A 16,788-nucleotide genomic window follows, 5' to 3' on the forward strand; every position below is an offset into this window, starting at 1 on the left:
TGTGTAGGTGGGGGTGAACCTCTGTGTGCAGGGGGAGCTCTTCAGGGAACAGGTGGAGCAGAAGACTGAGGACCCCTATCCACCATAGGGAGCAGGAGAGGCCAGCACAGGTCCAAGGTGGGCCCTGCACAGCACTCAGGACTAGACTTTCCACCCAGAATGGATCTGTCTCCCGATAAAGATTTTGAAGTAGAAACTTTTTTTTTTCCCAATTAAGAATAAAGCTATATATGAAGCCAGGGTTTGGAAGTTTATGACACGGCTATTTTAACTTCACTATTGTTGAAAAGTATTCTACTTTTCAACACACAGTAAGATAAGCCCATGGTTTGTCTTTTTCTTTCCAATTTTAATTATCTCTAGTTGTCTTCTTAGGGTTTAGGATCCTAGGAACAATGATTTTTTCTCTGAGTTGTTGCCATAATTAATTTTTTATAAAAGCAAATCTAAATTCAGTAATTCAGGATGTAATTTGACAAAGAAACTATATTTTACTGATGATTTTTAAAGCATAGAAAGGATACTTGGGAACTGAAACTAGTTATTTAAATTAGTGCACGTTTATGGCTTATCAGAGCGTTGGATCCATGAAATAAGACGTTTATGCCAAAACTAAACCTTGGGGAAATCACTTCTTTCATATTTAAAACGATTGGCTGACTTATTAGATACCTCTCAGTTCTGAAGGTTTATGACTATATTAAAAATTATTTTGGAGCTAACATCATAAGCTTTCTGTACCAAAAAAAAAAAAATGTTGGGATAATGAAAGGAGTTTGTAGGCATGTGCTGTTATAAATTAGCTCCCCCAGCACCAGCGTCAAGAGACAGGAAGATACTAGCTATTGATACATTTTAAAGTTCTTTCCTAGTTTCTGTATTGTATATGGTGAACCTCAGTTCACATGAGAGACTATGGTACCTGCTAGGTGATACTCATTGTCCTAAGCTAACTTATCGTTTGTGGATTCCTTCTTATTTTTCAGGCTCGTTAAATATGATTATTTGATCCTTTGTCACAGTTGTTGAGTGTTTAGAAACTTTGGCAGTGAGTTTGAACAGTTTGTTAAATATCAGTTATTCCTGATTACGGTTCCATAACCTTGACTTAACAGTTTCCAACAGCAGAAGTTTATCATGTTCCAATGCTTGGGGTTAGAAGTCTGACATAGTTCCCATTGGGCTAAAGTCAGTGATGAGTGGGCACTGCGTCCCTTCCAGAGGCTCCAGGGAAGGGTCTATTCCTTGCCTTGTCTAGCATCTAGTGTTCCCTGCGTTCACTCCTTGGCTCATGGCCCCTTCCTGTGTCTTCAAAGCCAGCAAAGGAGCATCTCTGTGATTTTCCTGTGAGAGTCACATCTCTGACCACAGCCAGAAAACTTCTCCACCTTTAGGGACCCCTGTGATTATATTGGACCCACATGGAAAAACCAAGATAATCATTCTCCCCATCTCGAGACCCTTAATCTCATCAGCAAAACCACTCTTGCCCTGTAACAGAACATATTCACAGGTTCTGGGCATTAGGATATGGATATCTTTGGGGGCCATTATTCTGCCTCCACAAGTTCTAAATTGCAGAACCACTTTGGACTTCCTTGCAGGAAATGGGAGTTGTCTTGTACCTGTTGCTAAGGCAACAGTGCTGTCATTGAGCTCCTTTACTTGAGGGTTTTTCACTCATGAGATCTGCAGTTATGGGATGAGGGGCTCTCATTCTAAGAGAGCCCTGAGGAGCTTGGTGGAAAAGAGCCACTGGAAGCAAGTGCAGTTTTCTCTGCTGCTCGCAAGATGCTTTTCAGGAAACTCTTCTAGATGTTTTCACATTAAAAACTTCCTTTAAATAGTGCTAATTTATCTTCCAACTAATAAAATATTCTCTTTGGCCCCAAATGGTATGCCAGTGAACTGAAATTCAGTCTTCTTTCATGGATTTTAAACTTATATTCACTGCAAGTGCTTAGTGTTTTGAAAGGTTAGCAACCATGAGGATAAGATATGATTTGGGAAGTAATTTATTGTAAACCCTTTCAGTGTCAGGAGAAAACACAGTCTTGAATAATATTTTAAGTGTGTCCATTATTTGAAGCCCAGCAGGGGATATCTTGAAGACGGGAAAGCCTAAATTCTGATCGACAGGATTAATTAAATTAATGAAGTGGCCATAACAACCAAAGCTCTGTTATATTTACCGGATTACGTTAGATGTCTCTAGAATACATAGAAGAAAAAGTCAAGGGAAATACATAGTCAGTCACTTTATGAGAAAGATATTACCATCTTGGAGAGACGGATGTTAATTTGATGACTTATAGCATGGTACTCATGGGGGAGTATTTAATATCAACCCATCATTATAAAGGTCTTCTTGATGGTGTCTTGGTGATGAAAGTTATTTTCGTAGACCTGCTGGCCTCACATCTACTAGGTGTCAAAGAGGAAATCATTTAACACAGGGGAATCTGACGCAAACATCTTCTCATGGTACACCTCCCCGTCACTATGTATTCCCGTGAGAACTCGGAGCTTCCTTAGCTCTTCATTCTCCTCTAGTGACAGACCTGGCCCCCTCAGGAATCCCGATCTGCACTCAAACCCTTGATCAGGTGACCCTTCACCTATTTGGAAGCTTCTCCTTGTTCTCATCCCTGTGTCTGTGTCGCAGGTCTGATTCTATCTCAGTTGAGGTGGTGACCAGCATCCTCCTCTCCCCTGCTGTCCCCTCTCCTCCTCCTCCTGCTTTACCTGCCCTCTCCTTGTGTCCTGATACTTCAGTCTTTCCTGGCTGTTGTCTCTTCCATTGGTTTTACCCTCTACCCTCTACCTTGCATTGGAGTGTTGAGATTCCAGCTGTGTTTCAGCTGTGATGCTCCTCTCATTTTGCACGTTTTCTCCTGATGACTTGTGTTATCTGGATGGTACCCCAGTCGTTTGCACCTCAATGCACGTTCGTAGCTCCACACCAGAAGTGGGCTCCCCTTGCTTGTCCTTCACCATGTTCTCACACTCCCCCATCTCCTTTTCTCTTTGCTCTTGGTCTCGTTAATGCTGTCAGCATTTACTCATGCTCTTGAGTCTAAAACAAGCATGTTCCATGTACACTTTTTTTTTTTGTCTTTTTGCATTTCTTGGGCCACTCCCGTGGCATATGGAGGTTCCCATGCTAGGGGTCTAATCAGAGCTGGAGTCGTCAGCCTACGCCAGAGCCACAGCACCGCCAGATCTGAGCCATGTCTGCAACCTACACCACAGCTCATGGCAATGCCGGATCCTTAACCCACTGAGCAAGGCCAGGGATTGAACTCGAAACCTCATGGTTCCTAGTCGGATTTGTTAACCACTGAGCCATGTACATCTTAACCTTAATTACTAAATGAGAAAGGAATACTAAAGATGTGGAAGACTTTTTTTAAGGAAAAAAAAAAAAGCAAGGGAGAAAAATACAGGCATTTCTATAGCAACACATTTGGAACTCTGGAGGAACTAGATGATTTCCTAACAAACTGATGATTATCAAAATGCACCCAAGAAAAGTTGAATATTTGAATAGGTCATAGAGTAGAAGAGACTGTAAGAGGAGGTCCATCCAGGATCTCAGCTGAACTATTGTTCAACTTTTAAAAGAACTGATAATTCCAATGATATTCAGACTCTTCTAAGATGTATAATAAAATTATTTTTTATGAAGCCAGCATGTGAAATCTGAGGAATATAGGACAACCCCAAAACTCTCAACTGCAAATGCATATCACATAAAATACAAGCATGAAATTTTAAATATAATCCAGAAATGTATTAGAAAAATGATATCCTATTAACAAGGAGGGTATCTATCCAGTAATGTGAAATTCAGTGATGAAATAGAGTTCAGTATTATAAAATCTGTAAACATGATTCATACATCAAAAGATTAAAAGGCAAAAGTCATACGGTGATCTTTAACACTGAAAAGGCTTTTGGCAAAATTTTCATTCATTCATTCTCCTCTAGTGACAGACCTAGAGGTCTGCCATTCCTAAAAAAATTCATAAGTAAAATAGCATTGATTATAATAAAAATTATTTACCAAAATGTAATAACAAATGTATTAAAGGCTAAACATCAAAAACATGTAAAGTGAAGTCAGGCAGTAGAGATGCTCACTATCATCATTGCTATTCAGTATTGTCTTGGAGATTTTAGTGAAGGAAATAAAAAACAGAATTAAATGAGTGGTATAAACTTTGGAAAAAGATAAAGCTGTATAGCTGTATATTTTTTGCAGATAGTGTGAGTGTATACCTAGAAAACCCAAGAGAGAACCTGATTATAAACCACTAGAATTAATCTAAGAAAGTTGAGGTGGTTTGATAGAGGATAAGTATAAAAAGTCATTAGCTTTTTCTGTATGTCAGACATTAGCACCTAGAAATTGAAAAGGGAAAAATTTTCCCCATAAAAGCAATAAAATATAAAATATTTAGAATAAGTTGAACAAGAAATGTGAAGGACCTTGTTAAGAAAACTAGAAACTTCTATTGGTGGATATAAATGAATATCTGAACAAATGGAAATATAGACCACAAAAATGTCAACTTCCCCCAAATTAATAGTTAACTCAATTCCAAAATAAAGGCCCAATTGGTTTTAATTTAAATTAGATAGAGTTATTGTATACTGAAATCCTAAACATCCTGGTGGTATAGTATCAGACCAAGAATCTGTGGAACAGACGAGAGAAACCAGAAAGAGCTGTGAGAACGTAGTGTGTTAGGCGTATAGGCTAATAAACACAGTATATATGGGTAGTCAGTTTAGGAGAACAAACCATCGATTATTTAATAGGTTGTACTCACCACACCAACCATCTATCTATGTAAAAATTATGCCCTCGTAGATTGAAACTTAAATGTTAAAAAAGACTATAAGAATGTCTTCAGGAGACAAAATGAATTCTCTGGGAATGAGGAAGAACTCAGTCAAGAATGGAAAGTATTTTATAAGCGAAATGTAGACATATTGAAATCAGTTTTAATGAATATGAAATGTTTCACCCTTTTTGGAGAATGTTTCATTAGATGTGTAATTCTTACTTCGCAATTTTATGGTTACATTTCATTAAAGATGTCACTCCATTGTCTTCTTGTGTCCCTTCTTTCTAGTGACAAGTCACCGTATCTTAAAATTACTGAGCCTCTCCTGGTAATATTGCCTAAACAATCCCTTTCTCTGCTTTATTTTCTTTTTAACGCTTATTGCCATCTAACAATAAATACTTTACTTATTTGTTATCTGTCTTCACACACTAGAATTTACCGTGGGTAAAGTTAGGGATTTTTGTTTGTTTCTTGTCTTATAAGCTTCTAGCATATCTTAAGCATTTGGTTAATGTTTGTTGAATGAAAAATGAAAATGTAGTGAATAATGCCCTGAGGATGGTGTTGATTGTTGTGTCCACTGTGTTCTCATGGCCCTTAGCTCTTGGCTCTGCAGTTGCATTTTCCTCATGTATAGTAGTTACCTGGTTCCCCATTAAGCTAAGCTATAAGCTCCTGAAGGGGAAAAACCGTATCTTACTCTTTTTTAAATCACTAGCACCTAACATAGGGTTTGCATCACAGAAGACCCTGTTTGTTCAAGCAATGAGCACACCAGGCTTGCATTGGTTTTGGGGGGGTTTTACTTTGTCGTATTGAAATACAGTTGACGTACACTATTACTTTTAGTTTCTGGTGAGCTGCTAGTGATTTGACACTTCATATGAAATGATCACCCCAATACATCTAGTAACCCTGTCCCCATACAAAGTTATTACAGATTATTGACTGTATTTGCACTGCTCTTCTCTGTTTTGTCCTGCATGACTCCTCCGTCACCGTAGTCTGAGAGCTCTTGGAGCCCGTTACTCCTGAAGCTTACATTTTCCACCTGCCTGCCTGTGACCTTGTCCTCATCACAGACTGTGCTCCAACCTTCCTCCTTTTCATCCCCAGGCTTTCTTGGACCAGAGCCCTTCCCTTATTTTCTTGCAGAAACCACCCTGAGGCTCATCCCACCACCTGTCTTTGATTCCAGCTCTTCTCCAGCTTCAGGCCCCAGCTTTTCTGACATCTGTAGTCAGTCTCTGAGTTCAAAGTCTCAAGTAAAGGCTACATAAGTCTCTCCAGTTCCTCAAATTAGTGGTCCTTGTTGAGTCCTCACATTGTTTTAGAACTTCTTTTTTTTTTTTTTTTTTTTTTTTGTCTTTTTAGGGCTGCACCCACAGCATATGAAAGTTCCCAGGCTAGGGGTCGAATTGGGGCTATAGTCCCTGGCCTACACTACAGCCACAGCAACGCCAGATCCGAGCTGCATCTGTGACCTATACCACAGCTCACGGCAATGCCGGATCCTTAAACCACTGAACAAGGCCAGGGATCGAACCCACAACCTCATGGTTCCTAGTCAGATTCGTTAACCACTGAGCCACGATGGGAAGTCCCGCATGGTTCCATCTTTAAGAACGACAGTTGGTTCATTCTTCACCTCCTGCTGCTTTTAATTTTAGTTCAGAAAATCACTAATAAATATTGTGCAGTTTCCTAGAATTAGATGTTCTTTTTGCCAAGTGAGGGTTCATCTGTTAGTGGCTTTTCAGCCTATGCTCTTGGAGGGGGACAAATGTGACACCGAGTGGCCAGAGTATTGGGTAGAGTAACTGTACTGTGGGCTTTCTAATGTTGGGAATCCTAAAAACTATTTTTGTAAGTAAAAATGGAGTCATACTAGAGAGAAATTTTATAGCCTCCAAAATTGATAAAACATTTTAATTTTTTTGCTATTATTTTTGAAAGCAGTTTTTATCTATTTTTGATTCTATAACATATGGTTAAATTTAACATACATTTAATCCTCAAAGCAATTTAACATATAACTTTATTCATTGACAGGTTATTTTTTTTTTGCAATTAACTTAAAATCAGCATGCATCACTTTAAAAAAAATTTTTTTATGGCCACATCTGTGGCATATAGAAATTTCTGGACTAGGGGTTGAATCGGAGCTGCACCTGAGGCCTATGGCAATGTGGGACCCAGGCTGCATCTTCAACCTTTGCCTGCAGCTTGTGGCAACACCAGGTCCTTAACCCACTGACCTAGGCCAGAGATCAGACCCACATCCTCACGGAGACAAGTTTGAGTCCTTAACCTGCTGAGCCACAATGGGAACTCCTAGTATGAATCACTTTTTAAATGAGGAAGAGAGATTTAAAAATCACCAATATAATTAAATATGTTAAATCGCCTTCAAGTAACAATATACTGTTATGTTTTTTTTCTTTTTTTGTATTGAAGTACAATGATTTACAATGATTCAGGTGTACAACAAAGCAATTCAGTAGATTCTTTTCTGTAATGGGTTATTACAAGATAGAAATATAATGTTTGAAAAAAACCACAGACCTAGATGACAACTAGGGCTTCTTTCCATATTTAAATAGCAGGCTATGCTTTTTATGTTATGGGTTTTTATAAGAAGAGCTGAGAACAAAAAACGCTAGCACACACATATGGAGGACTCTTCATGTAAAGAATTGAAATAAAGGAGTAAAGGGCTTTTTATATTAATTTAATTAAATTGAACTATTCAGAGCTCCAGTTCTGAAATGATAGAGTAGGTCACAATTGTGGTTTATAGAATCTGAAAAAATCTCTCAGGTTGAAGGGGCATCTGGTCTAGAGTACATCATACTCAGTGTGCCAACCCCTTTTCCAAGGGTGACGTTGCTGCCCAGTCCCATCAGACATGGAGAGCACATTGTGAGAGGGGCGCTTCTAGGAGCTCACCCCCTGCCTTGTGGTGTCTGCTGTCTTTGAGGCCTTGGCTTGGTTCTGGTGCACATGTGCTTTCTAAAACACTTGCAGCACACCACTGGCCTCCAGCCCGTCCACGCACTGCCCCTGCCTGCTCTTGGCTTGTGTTCTGTTCAGCTCCTTTCTTTGGCCATATTCTTCGATTCCTTCTTCTCAGGATTGACCCCTATCCTCCACTGTTCCGTCCAAAGCTGAATTCTCCCTGGAAGCACAGCCCTCCTTGGACCATCACGTGCATAGCTGACCCCTCCGCCAGAGGTCTGCTGGCAGTACTGGCTGGGTCAAGGACAATTCTTCTCACCCACCTCTTCTGTTGATGGCTCATGTGGGCCTGGACTTGGGGTTGCAGGAAAGAAGTATTATATAGCAGGAGTGTGTGGGCTAGAAATTTCGTTTAAATCCAAACTCTCCTTATGTTTGACCTCTGTAAGCCTCAGTTTCTAAGAATTATAAGATTGTAAATCTAATATTCCATGTTGTAAAGAGTAAGTGGAAGCATACACATTACACACACACACACAAACCACCCAATTTGGTACCTGGCATATATTGGTCTGTTTAAGTGACTGATAGTATGTAATCAAATATATTTTGTGTATTAGTAATGTTTGACAGAAGAGTAATAACTGGAACATTCTGCTGTAGCTGGTGTGCATAGTTAAATTTAGGGTTTACAAACCTGCATGTGTATCTAATGTTGTATAAGAATGTCATATCTGTACTATGCTGAGAAAAGTACATACAAATAAAATAATTCAGTGCCTGAAGCAGTGCTGTCTCATAATTGGCTTTCTCTCTTGGAAATTAAGAAATGACTTGGTCAAAATAGGGAATTTTTTTTTTTTTTTTTTTTTTTTTTTTTGCTTTGTAGGTCTGTACCTGTGGCATATGGAGGTTCCCAGGCTAGGGGTCGAATCAAAGCTATAGCTGTCAGCCTACACCACAGCCACAGTAACGCCAGATCTGAGCCATGTCAGTGACCTACACCACAGCTCACGGCAATGTTGGCTCCTTAACCTGCTGAGCAAGGCCGGGGATCAACCCCTCAACCTCATGGTTACTGGTTGGATTTGTTTCCACTGTGCCACAATGGGAACTCCCTAAATAGGTATCTTTGAATTCATTTTTGAAGCCAAACACAGCACTCTTCTGCCTTCTTTCTTCCCTTTAATTCATTAAAGAAATATTTATGGCCAGACGTGATTATCGCTCCAGGGATGCAGTGATGAACATAATCAACAAGATCCCATCTTTTGGGAGCTTATGTTTAAATCTAAATAAGCAATGGGGGTGGAAGCTGGGGTGCTGGCCTGGCCAGGGGCAGTTGGCAGGACAGGATGGCTGGTTCCCAGCAGGTAGGGCTGGAGGGTGGCTCCATAGTTGCCTGGACTCTGGGGGTCAGTCTCATTGTACGGTCAGGGGTGCGTATCCAGTGGTGGATGGGGCATGAGTTAGCCTCCCTCCCCAGCAGGACTGCAGATGGGACCCAGGCCTGAATAGTTCACTATTCAGGGGGCAAATCAGGGGCTGAGTGGGCACCAAATTCCTGTTCAGGTGAGGCCACCAGTTCTGCTCTGCAGACAGAGAAAGCCCAGGCTGTGCTGTCTCTTCAGGCGCTGATGTGCTGAGGGCTGTGGACCGATCTTCACAGCCTCCTGTGTGCTCTGGCTGGGCTCCCTGGCCAGACAGGCTGTTGTCGGTGATGAGCAGGACTGTGAGTTCGAGCCCCCGCCCGGGTACAGAGAGAGAAGCAGCTCCATAGCCGGCAAAGCTCTATGTTTGTTGTTCTCTCTCGAGCTGACCTGCACTCCGAGTTCCCTGGCTGGGCAGGCCACTGGCTTTGCTCTGCAGACCATCGACTCTGCCCCCTCCTCCTGGCTCAGGTGCCACTAGGCCACCCTTCTTCCAAACTCTTCCCACCCTTCTGGTTGGTAGGTCTGAAAGGCTGTCTCCACGGGGTAGGGCTGGGATATAGCACACAGCCTGGGCTTGTGCAAACCCCAGTGGGCCCGATAGAACTCTTTGTTTGAGGATCAACTGAGGCAGCTCTGCTCCCCTTGAGTTCCCTGGTCAGAAGGTGCCCTGTTTTGGCTCTGCAGTTGAGCAGAGCCACTGGCTGGAATTGCCACCTGGATGATGCAGGTGTGCACTCCATTTGCAAGATCCCTGTGCATGCTGCAAGCCCCTCCCCCTTTCCATCAGTCCCCAGCGTGGAGCCCCCAGGTTCCCCTGCAGTCCCCCTGGGGTGGAATCAGAATTGTGGCTCCCACCTAGTGACCTGTAATGCAGGGGTGGGTGTCCCCTCGGGTCCTCTTTCCACTGGAGAAGCCGAGGCTGGGGAGGCCTGTGGGAGAGGGGTGTGGTCAGCAGCCCTGCAGCCCCTTCCCTCCCCTTCCTTGCATCTGTCTGGGTCCCTGGGCTGCAGGGCGCCTTCAGCCTCATGCACCAGGTGGAGGGTCTCCCAGTGTGTCTTGGTCTGGAATGGGAGCGGAGTGAAGTCTGAAACGACCTGTGTCACCATTGTGGTGATGTCACTCCTCACACGCAAATATTTTTAACAGTGCAGCTGTGGTAGAAAATGAGATATTTACATTTGCCTTAGAGCCAACACTGCTGTAATGTTTTTTGGTAAAGCTTATAATTGTAATGTAGTAAAATGCTTATGTGAAAATAGGGATGTTGAATAATCTTACCAGAGAATCTTCAGGGTTTGTCAAGTTGCCTTCTCTGTTTAGCAAAACACAGTACTGTTGGGGTAGAAATGGAGCTGAGATGGGCCAGCAGACTGTAAGCTCCTTGGAGGAATTCACACCGAGAGGTCACACTGTTTCCAAACAGAGGCAGAAAATCCCCTGATGACAATTCTCTTAGCCTTATTTAAAGTGTTTTTTAAAATTCATATACTTTTAGTAAGTGTATTTCTTAGCAAGAACATGTCAGTGTGTTGTGATTGATAAATAATAAATATAAATGCACATGCTCTGTCTTATTTAAACTATAAATTGATATGAATTTTTTCCTTATAATCTGAGCTTAAAAATGCAGGTCAATTGTATATATGAATATCAGGGGAAAAATAGTGCCTATTATTTATTTATTTATTATTTACTGGACAGGGGACTGGTCATAATTTTATTCCAGCAAACAGCATGTTTCTTTGCACATTAAGAGGCACTCAGAAAATTTTATTTTATTTTATTTTAATTTTTTATAGACTACCCACAGCATGTGGAAGTTCCTGGGCTAAACCTGAGCCACAACAAGTGACAATGCCAAGTCCTTAACTGCTAGGCCACCAGGGAACTCTAGAAAATATTTTTTTAAATGATTAAAAGCCTACCCTAATTCTTCCTGCACAACTTGATGGGGTTTTGTGTTTGTTATTCCATCAAGTTCCTTTATTGTCTTAAGAGGTTTCAAATGTTTGACTTCGAGATGTACCTTGCCACCTGTCACCACCAGTATATTTGTGAATCTGACCTTTTACCATCTGTACCTTCTTTAGGAACATTTTACAGCAAGAGACATGTTAAAATTAAGGCTCACATAGCACTTCTTGACCAATCTTCTCCAAGGATGTTTGTATATGACTGTGTGTTTGTGCAGGTGTGTGTGTATGGTTATAATAATGCTTGTAAAGAATTTTTAAACTGTAGAAAGTAACAAGTAAGGACAGAATATTTACATTAATCACACCACCCACATATAACCACTGTTAATATTTATCTGTTTCTCTCCAGTTTCTTTCCTCTGGGTGTGTGTTTGTATGTGTGGATACACATATACGCATAGTGCCTGTCCTGGAGAAGGGGCTTTATACATATGTTGAAAATGAATGTTTTAATGTACGTAATAATATGCGTTTTAAAATTCAGACTCATGAAATAGATACTGTTTGTGTCCTTACTTTGACTTTGACTTAATCCAGAAAGTTCTCAAGATGTTCTGTTACTTAAACAGTACAGTTTTTGACAACTTCATAATGGTATATGGATATATGTGTATATGTTTATATGTAGATATAAACATCACTTATTTAACCTTTCTCCCATGTTACTATGACTTTGCATTTCTGCTGTGATAATGTCGCAATGTACATTTTCCCCGTCAACTTTTATCATGACTATTTCCTTAGCTGTTCGTCCTCGAGGAGGAATTACTAGAACATAGAATGTAAACCTCAAGCAATTATTAATCCTCTTTGTCAGATTTTTATTATTTAAAATGATATTTTTCTTGAATTACAAAGGATATCTATTCATCTAAAAATGCAGAAAATTAAAGTACAAAGAAAATTGGAAAGAAATTATTTATAATCCTGGCACCTGAAGATGACCTCGATTAAGATTCCTGATTTTAGTCTTTTTTATTTCCGTTATGTGTTTTACCCCCAAAAAGGGTCATTTTACTTCCTAAACTGCTTTTTATTAACCTAGCTGTTCTCTGCCATTGAACAGCCTTCTGCAGTGTCAGTTTATGGCCTGTCATTACAATGGCTCATCTGCAGAGCATTCAGTCAGCCTCTTGGTGGACCTTGAGTTTGTTCCCAGTGTCTCCCCGTTATGAAGAATTCTAGGATGAACTCTTGGGCACATCACCTTAATGTATTTAAGACAAATTCCTAGAAGGAGAATTGCTGGTACCAAGTATGCAAATAATTTTTTAAGGCTTTTGACAAGTTCCCACATGGCCTTTGGACAGGTTGTACCAATTGACATTCATTCACACCAGGAAGAAGACATACAGAAGTGAAGGAGATTGTAAACATTTTTTTTTTGGGTCCGTCACCTTAAAATTAGCCAAAGCATCTTCTAGAAAACCTGTGCCTGTTCCCTCTCCTTTAAGAGGAGCTGGGGGCATGTGTTCTGAGTGTCACCAGCAGGCTGAGCCCAAACGTGTTCCTAAGGCTGTTCTGCCCTAGAAACAGCTGGGGGTGAGGGGTTACATGACTTCACCGAATACTCACAGTGATAAGGCTCCTTCCTACTGGTTAATGGGCCTTCTGATGATCAGTTTAAGGACTTAGGCTGTTTTTTGGATTTGTTTTCAATGACATCATTTTTCTGTCACTGACTGTCTCAAGGAAAGTCACTGTGTTTTCCTTCCAGGCCCTGCAGTGGCTGCACAGGACCCCTGGTCTTGGGAGCAGTTCTTGAAAGAGGAGGCGGCTGCAGCAGCACCCATGGAGCTGTTTTCCAAGGTGAGCCTCTGCAGGTCATATTTTTGCAAGGAATTGACACTTCAGGGAATCCACTGAATGCAGTCTTTTGCCTAGATGAAACACCAGCTTATTTGAGTTGAAGGCTTTGCTGGAAAATGACAAAACAGAGCCGATCCAAGCCTTAGTGATTCCATGTGTGCTGTGGGACTGGTCTGCCTGGGTGGACACCCAGCCTTGCCTCCTCCCAGCTCTGTGACCTTGGCCAGGCCATCTAGGCTGTGTCCTCATCTGTAAAGTAGTGGGCATCACCATTCCTGCCTCCTTGGGTTACTGTGCAATGAAGGACATAGGATGTAACACACACATAACAAATAAGCATGGATCTTGCTTCCTCGTAGCAGACATTCCTGGCCTATGTCCGCCCAAGGATCAGGTGCCAGGTATCTGTTTTGATGTGCTGCTTGGAGGTGTGGGTCGGGAAGCACATTGGAGGGATCCTGTGTCAGGACCTCCTTCTCCTATGCCAGGACCTCCCCAGCTGTGCCCAGGTGGACTTGCTCCACCCTGGGACTCCTGGCACCAGAGGCTGGCAGCTTCAGGAACCATCTGCACCCAGGGTACCAGACCTTCCTGGGCTCTTTCTCTTCTCAGTCTGTGCTTTCATCATGCCAGGGGCCATCTGATTTAAAAGCTGCCTCAGATTGCATCATTATATTGCATTTTAACCAGGAGTAAGAAGCTAAGACTTTTTATTTGCTTCACTTTTTATGGTATCTGTTGAGTTACTTTTAGTACATTTTAGTATATGAAAAGGCCAGTGGTTAGAATCTTGGACATGGTGCTAGAACAGGGGAGAAGAGGTGTCACCAGTGCGGAAAGAAAGAGGAGCAAGTGCTGGTGTCTGACATTTAAGAAGGGCCGAATATCTTTTTATTGGTTCTCAACCCAGTTGTCACTCCAGAGAGCTTTGGAAAACACTTACGTGTGTGTTCCTGAAACCTTCTGACTTAGAACCTCAGGGCGGGACCTGGTGGACTGCAGGATGGGAGCTTCCTGGGGCCCTTGTGTGCAGATGGAGGTCCACAGTGGGACAAGGTTTTTTTTTTTTCCCCCAAGGGACACAGTGCTGCACATGGAAGTTCCCAGGCTAGCGGTTGCATCAGAGCTGCAGTGCTGGCCTATGCCACAGCCACAGCCACGTGGGATCTGAGCCGCATTTGTGACCGGCACCACAGCTCACCGCAACACCAGATCCTTAACCCAGCGAGGCCAGGGATGGAACCCACATCCTCATGGAAACTAATCGGGTTTGTAACTCATTGAGCCACAGCGGGAACTCCTGAGACAGGTTCAAGTTCTGTGTAGGTCCTGGTGCCCCCACTGCTGCCACGTGACAAGACTCAGGGTCTGTCCCACTAAGCATGTAAGTCCCCAGCTGACAGAGCACAGTGCTTGTTCCCAGTGTGCTCTCCCCAGTCCCTGCTGAATTGGCTTCTGGAAACCTTGTCTTGCTTCCAAGTGTGGATGCTCTCACTGAGGGCTGGCTGGCTTTGACCGGGGCAGTGCAGTGTCCCTGCAGCCCCCATTTCATCTCACCCTGTGCCCATTCCATGCCCTTACTGTGGTGCTCACTCCAGGTCAGAATGTTGGTCAGACCAGGAGCCAGTGGAGGCATTGCTTTGACCTTCCAGATGGGAGGTTCAACCCAAGGACATAGGCCAGGCTTGAGACCTGATGGCTGTGCTTGGATGGGACCACCATCCAGGATCTCAAGGCAGCTAGAAGCCACGAAGATGTAGGAGAGTCAGAACGTGTGATGTAACAAGACTGGCCATGAAGGATGCAGTGTCTTAGGAATCAGACTCGTGTGTGTCCCTGCCAAAAATCAAAACGTGTATTGAAATCAGTTTTATTCAGATGCTTGGTCAGGGTTTCAAACACCAGGCATGTGGGGGCAGGGGGCAACTGTGCAGTGTGGCCTTTCCACATGCAGGCATGGAAGCAGACCGGCCGCTCTGACTCAAAGGAGCAGAGCGAGTCTCTGTTCATGTTCTGTCTCTGTTCTGGGGCAAAACTGAGGCTTCATCCTGCTCTTGTGGCTCAGAGCCTTTTCTTCTCTTAGAACCTCTCTGAAACAGTGTGGACTAAGATCCAGGGCTGTGAAGCCCTTCCGAGGATCTGAAGCCATGGAGCCAGAAGCACAGATCAGCTCTTCCAGCTGGAGGCCCAATGTCCTGTTCAGAGAAAGGGAATTAAAAGAAGAAAGTGGTGGCATTTAGAGTCAAGGGTGGACTGTCCCAAGGCTCTTCTCCTGCAGTAAAAGGAAATCTGTAATTAGAAGTATCTTCGCCTCTTCCCTGGGAGAGTTTACTCATTCGGGAAAAAATATGTGGATTTATTATTTTAGACATTAGGCTCAGAGGATTTATGGAGTCCAGTCAGTTACGGCCAATGAATTGTCACACAACTTTAGGAGTTACTTTCAAGAATTCTTTCTGTGTAGTTCCTTATTTTATGCTGTGTGGGTTCTTTTTCTTTGTTCATAAATATCTTTGTTAGTCTAAAGCTGCCTAAATTCAGCAATATTTCACCCGCTCTGGTCTGTGCTTTCTTTCTGTTTCTGAGACCATAATTCAGTCAGTGGTTAGGTTAGGGTCACTGGATATATAACACACACACACGCACACGCACACGCACATGCATATGCACGCGCACACACACATGTGCACGTGCACCAAACTTCCTGTCAATAGGTCAGTGGAACCCAGGGGAATGAGAATTTCTGTATCTGAGATTATAGTAGAATAGATTCACAAAGGAACTGTAGGAATTACATTTACCAACTTATTAAAGTGCATTTTTTTCTGTGAAACCCATGGTTTCTGTGTCCTCTATTTGTAGAACGACTCCTGGTATAATCATCACAGCAGTTTGGGACTCAGAATTAATCTGTGACAAGTGTTCAATAACAAGGCCATAGTCTCTAAAATGAGAGTTTAAAAATACACAATCAGCCATTCTTCACTGCCGTCTTAACTGAAGCTTTGTAGCCAGTTATGTTTAATTATGTAGGTGATGATTTTTCTCCATTAGCCTAACAAATAGATGGCAAAAATGGCTGTCACTTTGCAGAATTTAAAACATGCCTGGCTGTCTGACCTGTGTCTCCGTGAGGAGCAGCTGCAGGAACTGCTGTTCTGCTTATTGATGTCTCCTAAGTAGGCTGTTTAGTCCGTGGGTGGATTAATGGCAGAGTCCCATAAAGGACAGCCATGTGGCTCTTAGTCTTTTTTTTTTTTTCAGGTCTTCGATCCTCTTGAACATTTAATGTGAGCTACTGATAGTCTCCTTAGAGAAGTGCTTCTATCTATTGGCACACAAAATTTTACAAAAAAAAAAATCGAAAGGTTTCCAGAATCTTTGAATACACTGTGAACCCCACCCTTACCCCATCATTAAGAATAACGGCATGAACCAAGAGTACCAAACAACAAAAAATGTGTGTGTGTGTATGTGAGTGTGTGCATTGTGTGATTTTCTCCAATTTCTCTGTGATTTTTCAGAGGAAGTCCAAAGTGGCTCTGATATTCTTGATAATTTTCATGCCTAACTCAGGTGAGGATCATAGTTTCCTGAGAAAAAAAGCAAGGAAGGCATTTCATAACCTTTCATAGAGTGCCAGTGTCTCTGTGAATGGACTTTTACTTGGAAAGATTTACTATAAAATGCCCCAGAGAAGGATGAAGCTGCAGTCACGCATCTGAGAGTTGGGATCGGAAAGTAAATACAGAAACA

This window comes from Sus scrofa, chromosome 6 (assembly GCF_054392235.1).
Source record: "Sus scrofa isolate SSC_HxYL_T2T_F1_AM1 chromosome 6, Sscrofa_HxYL_maternal_Yorkshire_Landrace_v2.0, whole genome shotgun sequence".
Classification (NCBI taxonomy): domain Eukaryota; kingdom Metazoa; phylum Chordata; class Mammalia; order Artiodactyla; family Suidae; genus Sus; species Sus scrofa.